Here is a 13450-nt window from a genome sequence, read left to right on the forward strand (position 1 = left end):
TTGTATTCACATTACTTGTTTTAAAATGTAAATAGGATTAGCTGGTTTTCATTGTGAAGCTTTTTCCAATGAAAAATGAGTTTTGGACCAAAACAAGGCTTTTTCTCTTTGAATAAATTCTCCCATTAAAAAAAAAATAAATGTCATGAGATTGCAATTTTTCTTGGTTTTCAGAAGGAAAAAGGGGAAGATAACTTTCTGTCAATAACATATCTGATTCTTTATAAATACATTTGATCTTAATTTTTAAAATTGAATATATGCATATATTTTTCTTCAATAATGGTGTTTTGTTTCTTTTTTTGCTTGTTTGTTTCTAAAACATGCCTGTGTGGAGACTTTAGAAGTCCCATTAAATAAGTATTATTCCTTCTAGGGTTTGAGCAGAACACAATTGCTGGAAGTTTTGTTTCATTAGTTCCCCATACAAATTACATTCTACTCAGTTCAGGATCATGAAAGACACAAGGATTAGAAACCTATTTAGGCTGACTAAATCCGTTGGAAATATAAAATGGAAAATATTATCACAGGGTGGGTGTTACATCTACCAAATTTTTGTCTAACTGGTTAATTATTTGCTTGAGAGGATTCCTAAATCTTCTTGTGAAAGCAGAGAGCTTTGGCAATGATTGCAATCTCCAAACCAGAAGGACAAGCACACATTGTCATCCAGAATGGGGGGAAATGCAAAGCAGCTGAGGAATTTTGATTTTTTTTGTTAGAAAAGCTTTGCTGAGAGGAAAGGTGCATGAGCATAATTTGGAGGAACAGCTCAAAAGAGGAGAATTCAGGAAAACTCACAGGAAGTAATCAAGCACAATCCCTTTGTATAAAAAATGTGTCTAAAGAACAGGCAAAAGGTGTCTACAGAAAAGGTGAAAGGGAAGAGGGAGGGAGTGCATGGCAAGTTGTGAGAAGGTGAATAGCCAAATGGCACTGATGCAGTGAGCAGATAAACCCCGAGGGTTTGCCTCCTTCTGCCTCTAAAGCAGCAGGACTGTGATGCATCCTACTGTAGTTGCACACACTGTGTGTGTGAGTCTCCATCATCAAAATGTTTCTTTTCCTGACAATAACCTGCAAGACCCCGGTATTTTGAACTGGCTGCTGAGGCTGGGAAGTAATGTTATTTTGTAAGGGGAGCATTAAACACCATGGGAAGGTAATAACTTTGCAGGAGGAGGTGGGAAAGACTAGATCCTTTTCACAAAAAGAAATCTGAGCCGTCAGATGTAAATAGGAAGGATGAGTTTTCTGATCAGCAAGAGACATCTGGCTTTATGAGATGCTCTATGACTCTTCAGTCAGCAAAAAAATGTATCTAAAATGTTATAGCGTAGCATCTCAGGGAGTATGGGCTTGAGAAGTGACCACTGTAATGTTTTTAAAGGTGTTAGAATCTCTTGGTGCTATTACAGTTTTAGATTATCTTCTAGCTTTAAAAACTCTTCTTTATATTTTTTTTAAATGACTGTTTTCTTCTACCTGAAATGGGATCTTGGTAGCTATTTTTAAGTTAGTATGGCTACCTTGACTTGTCCAGCAGCAAGAGGGGGTGGTCAAGCTGACTTTAAGTAAAGGGTCTTCTTTGGCCAGGCAGTAAAGGGCATGGGTGTGAAAACCCAAAGGCAGAAGAAAGAGCAGGAGGGTACATGACCAGTTAGAATAAGAGGCTGGGGAGGAGGTATGGGGATATCTTTTCACAGTTATTTACCTATCTGTCACGGCAGACCTTCCAGTCATCTCTGCAGGACACACGAAGTCTAAAACCTGTGAAGGAAAAGTAATTATCCCATCTCAGTGGCTCCAACCTTTTATAGAAGTCAGATATTTTGAAGTATTTTCTGTTCAAAATTAAATTAGAAGCAGGCTTTTCAAATCAGCTGAACTACGGAACGTCTCAGTATGATGCTTCCACACACATGTGTGTGTTTTCGGCATGCAGCTGGCATTATTCCCAGCCTTTCTGAAACCAATGACTACTTCATAATCTCATGTCAAATCTCTGTAGTGTTTTAAATTTCCAAGCTAATTTTCCTTCTTTTTTTTTTCTTTTTTTTTTCCTGCCTTTTTTTTTTTTTTTTTTTTTTTTTTTTTTTTTTTTTAAGGCTGGTCTCTGAGTTAAAAATGCAGCCAGGTATTCAAGAAGCAAAAAAATTTACATGGTGAGGGGAATGATAGAATGAACCAGTACGGGATATTGTTTTTGAAACCGGGGCATGATTTCACATACTGCAATAAGCTTTGATAGGGGTAAGATCCTTCTTACATGTCTGCTTTCATCAATGTGATATATAACTAGCAGAAGACACATGCATAAGGAAGGGGGAAGGAAAGCAAGGGAATGCATCACTATCCCTGCCCATGGCATGGGGGGGTTGGAACTAAAAGATCTTTAAGGTCCCTTCCAACCCAAACCATTCTGTGATTCTTTCATCTTCTCTGTATGTGCTTTTCAACTTTATGTATTGTGCAGCTTCGTGTCTGTGTAACTATCAGTCTGCATGATCAGGTCTGGACTGACACAAAGATGTATCCTGCAAGTCTTTTTCTTCTCTCTCCCCTTCTGGGATGATGGAAGGATTTCAGGTGTGTGAAGGCCTCCTTGAGAAAACACAACAAAGTACCAGGGCATTCTTTTTTAAATGGAAATGCACCCAGCAGCAGGTAAAAAACCCAATGCCATTGCTCTGCAGTATCCATCACAGGAAAAAAGAGCTCTGCGGTCAGGATGTTCTTATGTGTTTTTATGTTCTTATGCGGTCAGGATGTGTGCTAGTGTGGCAGGGGGCTGATGTACTTCAAGCTTGTAATTTTGTCATTAATGTGTTTTTTATTCCTATATGCTTTTCCCTTCTCTGTTGGCCAGATGATGCTTCTTTAAGGGTTGCAGAGGGTCATCAGTATTCCTGGGAATAGATTCACGGGGGTAGAATAAAAACGGAATGTAGCCCTCTCTTTCCCTATTAGTGCTGCCTGCTAAACTGTGCATGGTCCTGGTCACAAGGCAGGAGAGGTATTGCACTGCCATGCAACCAGTGCCTCCACATCAGGGCTGCATCAGGTCCAGCTTAAGAATTGCTCTCATTTTAAAGAAGCTCATTTGTTAGATCTTATTTTTCAGATGCATTACTGCAGATGCAAAAAGCTGGATTATGCCTGGATTTTTGCAGTAGGATTTCCTCTCTGCTGCTTTGCTGAGGCAGAGTAAAAATATTCTCCCATGTCTTCTTTTCCCCCACCAAGATTCACAACCCAGGTCTCAGCCTAAGTAGACACCTACCAGGAACAGTTAATGTTTTAACTGATAATGGGTTTTGTTGACCAAAGAGACTATTAAACCATGTCTTGCCTAACAATAGTTTTAAAATAAAAACAATGGATGACTATCTTCCACACGTTTCTGTAGCATTTGTGAAAGTTCAGAAAAAAATTGTGGAAAAATACTATAAATTTCTCTTTTTAACCTACTGGGTCTGAACCAGAAGGGCAGGGAGAGGACAGGGAAGGGAGGACACTTGCTCTTTCCTCACAAGTTTATTATCCATAAGTCACTACTGATGGGGGTAGTCACTGGGAGAGTCTTTTCTGTCGTGTCCACAAGTAAAGGCAGTAAAATCAGGCATCAGTCCTTGAGGGGATGCTAGTGAGGAATAAGAACTGATGTTTGGATTGCAGTCTCTATAAACAGCTACTTGTCATCACATGATGTGCATTGTTCAATATTTTGTATATACCCCTAGAGGCTGTAAGAATCTGCCATTTCTTGTAGTAATGAATGAGCTTTCCAAAGTGGATTATATGAAGTATAACATTTCGGGCTAGTTTTGAGTGCTGTGTTTACTTTGGAAGGTTGCAAGCTCTTTAAATCTACCCTAAAATGGCTAAACTAGAGCTGTCTGATGAAGCATTTTAGGCTTTTTGGAAGAGAATTACATGAGAAATTGCTTTTACAAAGTCAACAAAAATGTTTTGTCCTGCAGTGTAGAAATATTTACTTACTGCAGAAGCAGGAAACAAAAATAACTTCATAGTTCAGACAGCACATATGGAGATGCTTTTCCTCAGCACCTTCTTTCAGAAGGGCTCTTCCCAGGAAGTCAGCATCACTTTCTAAGTGAAAGCCCCAGCAAAATGAAGTGCTTCTGGTTACGGTGTTACACCACCTGCAATGACTCAGCCAGTCACTAAACTGGGGAATCCCGGTGGAGGCACTGGGACTGCTGAACTTCCTTGGCAGCTCAGAACGGTTTCTTTCCATTTCCAGGTCGTATAACTCTTTCCTTTATTTCTTTTCCCCCTCCTCTACTCTTTCAATCAATAAAGATTAAGTGAGCTCCTTCCTAAAAATGTTAGGGAATGAAAAAAAGAGTTAAAAATTTGACTTTTCCAAATTCTTTCCTCTTCTTTGGGATGTCCCTACTATATCTGTGACTTCATTCCAGCCCATAGGCTCTGTTGGCACTGTGAGCTGGGTGCCTGTTGCTCTGCACTGTGGTCAGGACTGGTGCTGGCTGCATGACAGTGGGGGCAGAGACCAGGGCAGGTGGTGCTACACACCAGAAACGAGGGGTGCAGGCAAATTCTGTACACATAAAGCTCACCCAGTGCCTCCTGGCTGTCAGGCAGGCTTTTGTCAGTGCTGACAGCCAGTCCTTTTCATGAGCATCAAATTAATCCCAGCACTAAAATAAATCTCAAATCAAGCCATGGCTGATAAAGAATCCACAACATGTCCTTGTTACCTTCTACGTGCGTCTGTCTCCTGTCTCTGCTAGAAGGGCTCCTTAACCAGTTCTCTGTGAGCAAACAGATGGGAAGCGAGCAAATCTAGCAGTCGTCTTTCCCTCTGGTGCCTCAGCCGCTCTAGGCTGTGACACATGGAGGCTCCCAATGGTGGGGTTTACATGACAATTTAATTTTAAAGAAAGAGGACACGTATGTTTCTGGCAGTTGTGTAATTAGTGCAGTTCCTTGGCAGATCCAGCACCGTTCCTTATGTTTCTTATAGAGGAAGTTAGAAATGACAGACAGGTTTTAACAGACAGCAGTTTTCCAAGGTAGGAGTCAAAGCCCTTGCTGGAGTTGGTAAAAGCTCATGCAAAAGATGACTTCAGCTTCATTCCCTGCTTGCAGTCTTATGTGGCCTTTGATTTCTACACCCAGAACTTGAATGTGCCCTAAGGAGAGGCCCAGGGAGCAAGGACGTAAGTGAGGTATGTGATCAGTGAGCTCTTATTTGTGTGTTGGTTACATATTGACCATGCTTAAGCGTGGTTCTGTTTTAAGCTGAACTAATTCTGTTTTCACCCCAAATCTTTATGGCTTTACTGTATTGGTATCAGAAATATAAAGACTTCTGAAAATTTGCAGAAAATATTGAAAGAGGAGAAGGAAAGGCACTGCATAATTTAAAATTTCTTCTAATTTTTACTATTCATTATGCCAGTGCTTTCTGAGGAGTGTTGGACAGGTTGGGGAAGACCTCCATCTCAACCCTCTTAGGAGGGCAAGGTGGTAATGAGAATAAAAGCAACAAGCAGAAAAAACCCATCTACTCTGTGAGAAATTTCCTGAATTCCCTCTGCTTTAAGCCTGCAGTAGATTTACCTCCTCTGAAGCACTTGGTAGCTTCCACCAGGAGATGAGTCCTGACAAGCACCAGCCCACCTTGGAGAAGAGTAGGCAGTTTGTACTCAGAAGCAGCAGAGTAGAGAGTCTGTACTTGACTTCAAAACTTGTGACCATGGAAGATGAGGTGATCTGAATATTAGTAGTTCCCTGGTGCTCACCCTAGCCTGACTATTGGTGAGGTGCTTTGCTGGCCTTGAATGACCACAGGTAACAAATAAATACACCTGCATTCAACCAAATAGGTCCTGAGACATTTTTCTGGGGAGGCTAAAGACAAAACAGAGAAGTGTCTTTGTGTGTAAGTGCTTTCATCACAACTCAAGCTGACAAAACTCCCTTTACTTACACCCAAACCATGGTTCAGACTACCCCAAGCTACCCCTGCCAATCTGACTCCATTGGAAGAATTATAGGATGGAAGGTAAAGTGGCTACAGATGAGCCAGCTTTCTCTCTGTTGTTCCTGCTTCCACGCTTTTTCCTCCCCTCCCCCTCCCCCCCCCCCCCCCCTTTTTTTTTAATTGAATTCTATGGTGAGAGTGTGTGCCTCTCTGCCTTTTTAATCTTCCACTTTGAATTCATTCACAATGTGATAGATCGAGTTTGTGTTTCAGGATGTGTCAGTGGGACCATGATAATGCATCTCAAATGGTAAAAGTCTGCATCTTAATTGATTACCCATGATCCTCCTTGGCCACATCCTCTGCTACAAATTCAGCACCGGGGGCACAGAGAAAAGGGGCTGGGGAGGGGAAGGGAAGGAGGAAGACACTAGAGAGGTTTAAAAGGATTTGTGTTAATTCCTCCAGGACTTCCGTATGTGATGTTTCTCAGTCAATAGGAGATTAGATTGAAGAGAGGATAGCCACTCTTAATCCTCTTCTATCCATTCCCACAATGGGTATTAATATAGGAACAAAACATACACAGACTTGCAGAGGACTTTTTTGGGGGTGTTCTTTCTTTTTTTCTTTTCACTGCGCATCAAGGAAAGCACTGAAGATCAGAGTCTTTTTGGTTTCATCTTTCCCAGGAAGCTATAGTCAAGGGGGAATTTCACGAGTGCCGGACTGTGAGACTCCGAGGTTTCCCCTGCAGCTGCAGGCTTCTCAGTCCAGAGCTGTAAGCGTAGCCAGGTAGAATGAGCCCTTCTCCTTCCAGCAAGGTTGGAGGTAAAGGGAGGTGATTTAGGGTCTATGTTCCCTTTAAAGAAGACCATGCAATTCAAAATTTGTCATCACCATGAATCTTCTGAGGTTTTTATGGCACTTTTCTTTTTTTAGGAAGAAAGTTCCTTTGCATTCACTCAGTGTCAGCACTAAGACTAGAGTCTTTCTAGTCAGCCAGAGCCAGATGTGCTGTGAACCGTTTCACTTCCAATTTGTCCATCTGGCCTGTTCTCTCACCTATCCCTTTATGAATGCATATCTGGCTTATTTACATGGTAGAAGGAAAGGGAAACATTAGCGATTAATTACTGGTTCCTTCCACATGCACTGTTGCACCATTATAAGCATCCTTATGCCTTGCTTGAAATTACTTTAGAGAGCTACTGTATTCCTGGTGTCTTATGCATCTTCCCCAGAGTAAGAATATATGTTCTAAAATAGGTCATTGTGCACATCTTTTCTTAGGTAGCAGACTGGTAGTGGAGAGGGGAGCAAGTGAAGAGGGCAGTGAAGTGGGGAGAAAGAGACTTTCCTCATTCCTCCACCACTTTTTTTTCCCTGTTGACAGGAGGTAGGGGGGAAGGGAGTTAATGAAAAATTAATGCAAGATGCAAGCCTGATCTTTCAGTAGGCTCTGCCTAAATTTGAACATCCTGATTCTTGATGGCAAGTTCCCTATGTTCTGCCAGTATTAACCTTTGAAGAAGACTGAGGTTATAACAAGCATTTCTATAGTAACTTTTATCATAAGGTTCCAAAGTAATTCACTAGCACTAGGCTAACCTTGGAATAACCTTCTGAAGCAGCTAGTTATCAGTTCTTCTCTTTTACATACAGAAAAGCAGTGTTGCAGAGCACTGAAGCAACTTTCCCAAAGTCATTCATAGCCTGTGGCATAACTCAGGACCAAGGCACAGGTCTCTAGGCTCCAAAGCTGGTGCTTTGAGCACAGGGCTGCCTTCCTTAAGGCACTGCCAGGAAAAGTGACAAGTGGGACTTAATTCCTCATTTCCAGTCAGCACTGTAGCAGTGGAGAGTCTCTGCTTCCTTTGCTTTTGGTCAAGGCTTTTCCCTGCAGAGAAATAAATAATCCATTTGCTGTTTCTGTCTGACATATCATCCAACATGTACAGTTCAGACAACTAAAACACAGGTGACCAGAAATAGAATCTGTTTTAAATATATAATTGTCCAAGTTCTTTCAAGATTCTGTAAAAATATTCCCTATGCCACACAGGAACTTTAAGTAGGTTTCATAGGCACCACCTGTCATTTTCAAGCAGAAGATTGATAAGGCCTGACATCAACTTTATGGTCTCTCTCCTTCCCCCTTCCCTCCTTGAGTATGTTCGCATCCTTTACCCCGGTATCTGACTTCGAAGAGCCTTCTGTCAGTCTCCAGACTAGCCTATCCAACGCATGGTGTGTGAGCTACCAGCAAAGCAGGGACATGCCATTCTTCCAGCAGAGCATGGGAAGGGCAGAGCAGCTCAGGGGTTGTTTCAGCCCTAGTAGTCCTAGCTTTCCTCCGCTCCTGCTCTCTAGTAAGGGCTGTGATGTGGGCAGGAAGCATGGATAGTCTCAACACATCGATCTCTGCAGGCTGGGCTTCTGCTGCTTCTTTGGTTGCATGTAATCTTGGCTGAGCTCAGTGGTTAGCTCAAGCATATAATAAAAAGCCCTCCCTGTGCCCCAAACTGCAGTGTTTGAATTGTCTTTCTTCCCTGGTACATATTCATGGGTCACAGTTGGGCAACTCCTCATCAAAGTACCAGCCAAGCCTTGAAAACCAGGCAGTAGTGTGCTTTCAGAGGCAAGGCAGTTAAGGCATGTTCTCCATAAAAGGAGCAGAAAACTGCATCCGATGTCCAATACTGGCCTGACTGTAACAAAATCAGGGCCCAGTCTTCCACCTTCTCTGGCACTTTACCTTGACAGAGCTCGCGCCACCCAAAGCAGCCTTCCCAAAAGTCCTAGAGCTCTTGGAAAGATCATCAGACTGCACTTGCTGTAATTACTTGGGGTTATTCTAACATCTGCACTCAAGTCTCTTTCACTTCTTCCCTTTGCCCTGTCAGAGCTTTTATCCCCTCCTTGTTCAATCAGGTTTAGTTACCACTTTCTCCAAAGAGCTCAGATATATGTCCTTTCAGGTGCAGCTTTAGTGAACAATAAATTTAACTCCAGTCACCCAGAACACTCTTAACCGATTTAAGCTCTCTCTTCCCTAAATTCAGTGACTAGTTGAAGAAAAACTCTTCCTCATATTCCTCCTCCCTCCCAAACCAAGGTCTTTTCCACACTGATTGATTCACTATCACCTCTTACATCCCAGCTGGAGCTGAAAAGCTCCACCTGCTGCTATTACTCAGCAGTAATTGCACTGCACTTTCATGCAGGCTTCAAGCATTCATCATCAGGATGACTCAATAAGGCAGCCCTGTATTGATGAAAGGCCTTAGAGCCTCCATCCCTCTTGCACATGCAATAGCCACCTTCTGGATAAACCCTGGTGTGTGTTGTGGGGGAGGGGAAAATATGTTTCATGATGAATAATTCACTTGCCAAAATTTCTTCTCTCCTCCATATTCTCAGGCTGTCTGAGAACTAATTGAGTAATCCTTACAGTCATACATTATTCCCTGAATATTTCCTGTGAATGATGCTCCATGTGTAACTCATCCTCGGGCAATCCTCTAGGGAGTGTTCAAAATCAAAGCTGCATGCCAGGTGCACCCTGTGCTTGCTACATGGAGTACAGTCTACAAGCCTGAACCTTGGTGTCTCCCAGCAGGCCCAGATCCTCTGAATCCTTTGCATCTGTCCACTGCTAGCTATGCAGGTTGGGACCCTTTGGATGGGTTTGAGCTCTTGGCATGGCTACACTTATGCCAGACTTCAGCCTGATGTGCTCAAACTCCTTCCCAGCTGCAGCCCATCACCAGCAAGGCACACATGCAATTCCGCTCCTTCGCCTCTTTCCTTGTCTAAAACCAGCCAAAGGACCAAGTGCCACCTGTCAGAAATTAACCTTTAGGGCAAACAAGCAGGCAGGAGAGAGCTGGAATGAAATGTCCACTTGTTTCTGTCCAAAGCCATTTCACCTGCAGCTGCAGGAGTGACCGTGCACATGTGACATGGAGGGACTCACAGAAATATCATCTAGTTACCACGGATGGGGTGGGATAGGTGGGTGGGGTATTTCTGTTCCTGTGCTGGACAAATATAAGTCTGGGATAAAGGTCTCCAGAGAGCTCAAAAGTCACTTTTCATAACCATTATGTAATATTCCCTTGCAGCTGTCTGGCAGACAATTTCTGCTAACTAAATCACCAGAACATATATGCAAAGCAAGCAGAGCATATACCTGCAGGGTCATACAACATTTGTTTACTACTTGCAGGGTTTTTTTCATTTTTTTGTGTAATATCATTTATCCAACTTTGGGAAGGTGCAACAGCCTTGTCAGGAGACAAACTCAGAGACAAGAAAACAAGCACCACTCTCGACACTGCCATGAGCTGTGTCTGCAGCATCCCATCAGTTCCCCCAGTACTTTGGATCATGGACAACAGTGGTGTTTCTGACTGCTGAGGGGTGGTGAGGGTGAGCACATTGGCGGATGAGTGTGGGATGTTATGATGGAGTTGCTGAACAAGCATTCCTCCTTCACTTCTGTAGGCTTTCTTTGATCTCCTTTGTGCAGGCTATAAAATGCATCTCTATATTTTTAGACATCTACATACCTATATAGCTAAAAGAGTCTCTCTATATTTCATATACACATCTATATTTATCCCCATACAGATAATCATTATTGGGGGGGGGGGGAGGGGAGGGGAGGGAATTACAAATCTGAAATATAGGAGACATGCATGCTTCTGCCAGTGAGATGGGATCAAAGTTGGCTGAGAATATAAACAGATTTCTATTTCCCCCGAAGTATCAACACTTTCAAAATCTAGCCTAGTCTGCAACTGACATAAAATAAAAAGAAAAAAAGGAGAATTGCCAGATCTTTCAGTTTGGGAAAGCTGAAAGATTTTTTCCCCTTTCAAAAGAAAAAATGCCATTGAAGATGTGATAAATTTTACCTCTTCTAATTGGAAAACACTGATCTCTCCTAACAATTTCTGTCCCAGGCTTTCTGACATTCTTAGAAGCTATTTGGTCTGGAGTTTTAAAGGTTTTGCACCTTAAATGCACCTAAAGGAGCAGACAAGTGTAAATAGTTTTGAAAAATAAAACTAAATTTCATTATGTGTGCTTAGGTACCAAAGTAACTTTACAAACCTGATGTGTTTTTCCTCTGTAGGGGGGTGTCACAAGTGTTAGAGTAACCAATGCTTTCATCTATCTGTAGTCGTTGAGACGCACAATTACTTGATCTTATCTACTCCAGAACTCCTGAGGGACCTGGTCCTGATTTCCAGAGAGAGAAAAACCCTCATCTTCCAGTCCTCTAGTTTTCCAGTTTTATGGACTTGCTAAATCAAAAAGCAGAAGCGTAACATAAAACAAATATTAACCCAATTTATTTTACTTTGACATAAACAAAAACAATTAATCTAATTATTAGGTTAATTAAACCATTATAAATAAATCAACAACCTGATGAGCTTTATCTAACATACTGGAAGACAGCAGTTAGCTGCTAGCCATAAGCACAACATAGCATTATCAGCACCAGCAGGAACATCTTATTCTGTCTGAATGCCAGGTATAGCAAAGTGCCAGTCAGTCCCAGATCAAAGGTGATGCTGGTGTTCATTAAGATAGTCCCTTCTAATTACAGATGGTCAGTTGGTACCCAATATCTCTGCTTTGCCAAGACAGGTCACATAAAAACATCCTGGTGCATGTCAAAATGACACAGCTTGTTACATGCAAAATTTGAATGGAAATGTAAAAAGATACGCTTTCAGGATTAATCACATAACGTTCCCAATCTGAAATTTCATGCATGCATGATTCTGGAAAGTGAACATTTAGTTTAGGGATGCCTTAGGTGTTCAGAATCTATTAGCTGTCATTAACAGGACATCCCTGGATTATCTGCACACACACATGTGCACACACACAGAGCAAATATCATCAAGTGTCAGAAGTTTTCTTCTATTGAGACTAATGCTAGAACTATCCTTCTAAGAAAAAACAAAACAAAACAAAAAGACAACCCCTGATAGCATTTTCTATTTAGGCAATATGTTTTCTGTGACTTTCCTCTGAGAGTTTCAGGAAGTTAGCATGTTGTTCAGAAAATTACTTAGAGGTTTGCTTGAACTATGTTATTAATATTGATAACTTTCCTTAACCAGATTATCCAGATGTCAAGTCTGATGATTCTGTGCATTGTAGCACATCTGCCCACCTTTTGTGGCAGCCTGGGAAGGCAAAGGAAACACAGGCTTCTCTAGGGGTGGTGATTGTGTGATGGCAGCAGCAGGCACAGCCAGTTTCAGTGGCTAGGGAACAGAAACACAGATTTTTGATATTCAAAAGAGGTGATGTTGCTTATCCCACTTCCTCATAACTCCTGCTCACTGGTTTCTTGGCAAATTGAAATTAGATGCTTCTGAATTCACCAGCACTGCTTGGTGTATCTTGTCCCTCCCTGTAAAAGACAATCTCGTATGAACAAGGCCGGGGGTGGGGGGGTGGGGGGTGGGTGTCGGGGGTGCGGGAAATCCATTCCATCAGACAGAGAATTTGTAGATCTTTTAATATTTCAGATCATGCATCAATGGATAGATGCCAGTTATTCTATCTTACAAAAGCCCCAGCTCAAAAATTACTTGGAAGTGCAGAGCTAGCAAAATGCTGGTGCTGAAGGCAGTAATTCTGTCAACTCTACAGAGCAGCTGCTAAACTGGAGAGGCCCAGAGAGCTGCTTCTTGACAATTCAGTGCTTGTTTCCAGCTACGTTTTGACCCAGGCTAATTTAAGAGAAAATACTACCTTTTGTCACCACCAAAGTGTGGGAATTTCCCTGTACACCCTTTGATTTTTAAGCAACATTCCCTAGGCACAGATCTGCCCCTGCCTCCCAGCACTGCCTCCGGAACAGAAAGGCCTGATCCCAGCTGGGCCTCCTTACTCCAACTGGATTAAAGTGTATATTAAAATTTAAAAATTTATAATCTCATTAATTAATTAATTAATTAAATTACTAACTCAGATTTTACGGCAAAGAGGCAGTATTTATGAAAACTCCTGCAAGTGGCAAAAGGTTCTGCTGTTCTCAGTATCGGCATTGGGGACCCACTGGGTCCTGCTGCATTAAACAGAGCCCTTCCTCCCCATACCCCTTGGAAGATAAACTGGACTAATGACAAACAGGGCTGAGCTGATTCAAATGAAAGGCTACAATTGTCCCTCCTGAACAACTCGATGCAACTGAGGTACGTCAAGAGTCAGAAGAATAGTCAGAGGCACATTCCCCAGCGCGGGAAATGCCGCTGCTGGGAGGAGACTCGGGGAGCTGTCCATGGCAGTGGTGGGGCACAGGGGGGTTGCGGAGGGCACTCAAAGATCACCCAGGCTTTCCCTAGCATTGCTGCAGGTGGCCATAGTAAACAAAAAGCAATGGCCTCCTGCCATACAAAGCACGACTGGACTCTAGTAGTAGTCTCTGTGGAGTTTTCT

This window comes from Falco naumanni, chromosome 5 (assembly GCF_017639655.2).
Source record: "Falco naumanni isolate bFalNau1 chromosome 5, bFalNau1.pat, whole genome shotgun sequence".
Lineage (NCBI taxonomy): Eukaryota > Metazoa > Chordata > Aves > Falconiformes > Falconidae > Falco > Falco naumanni.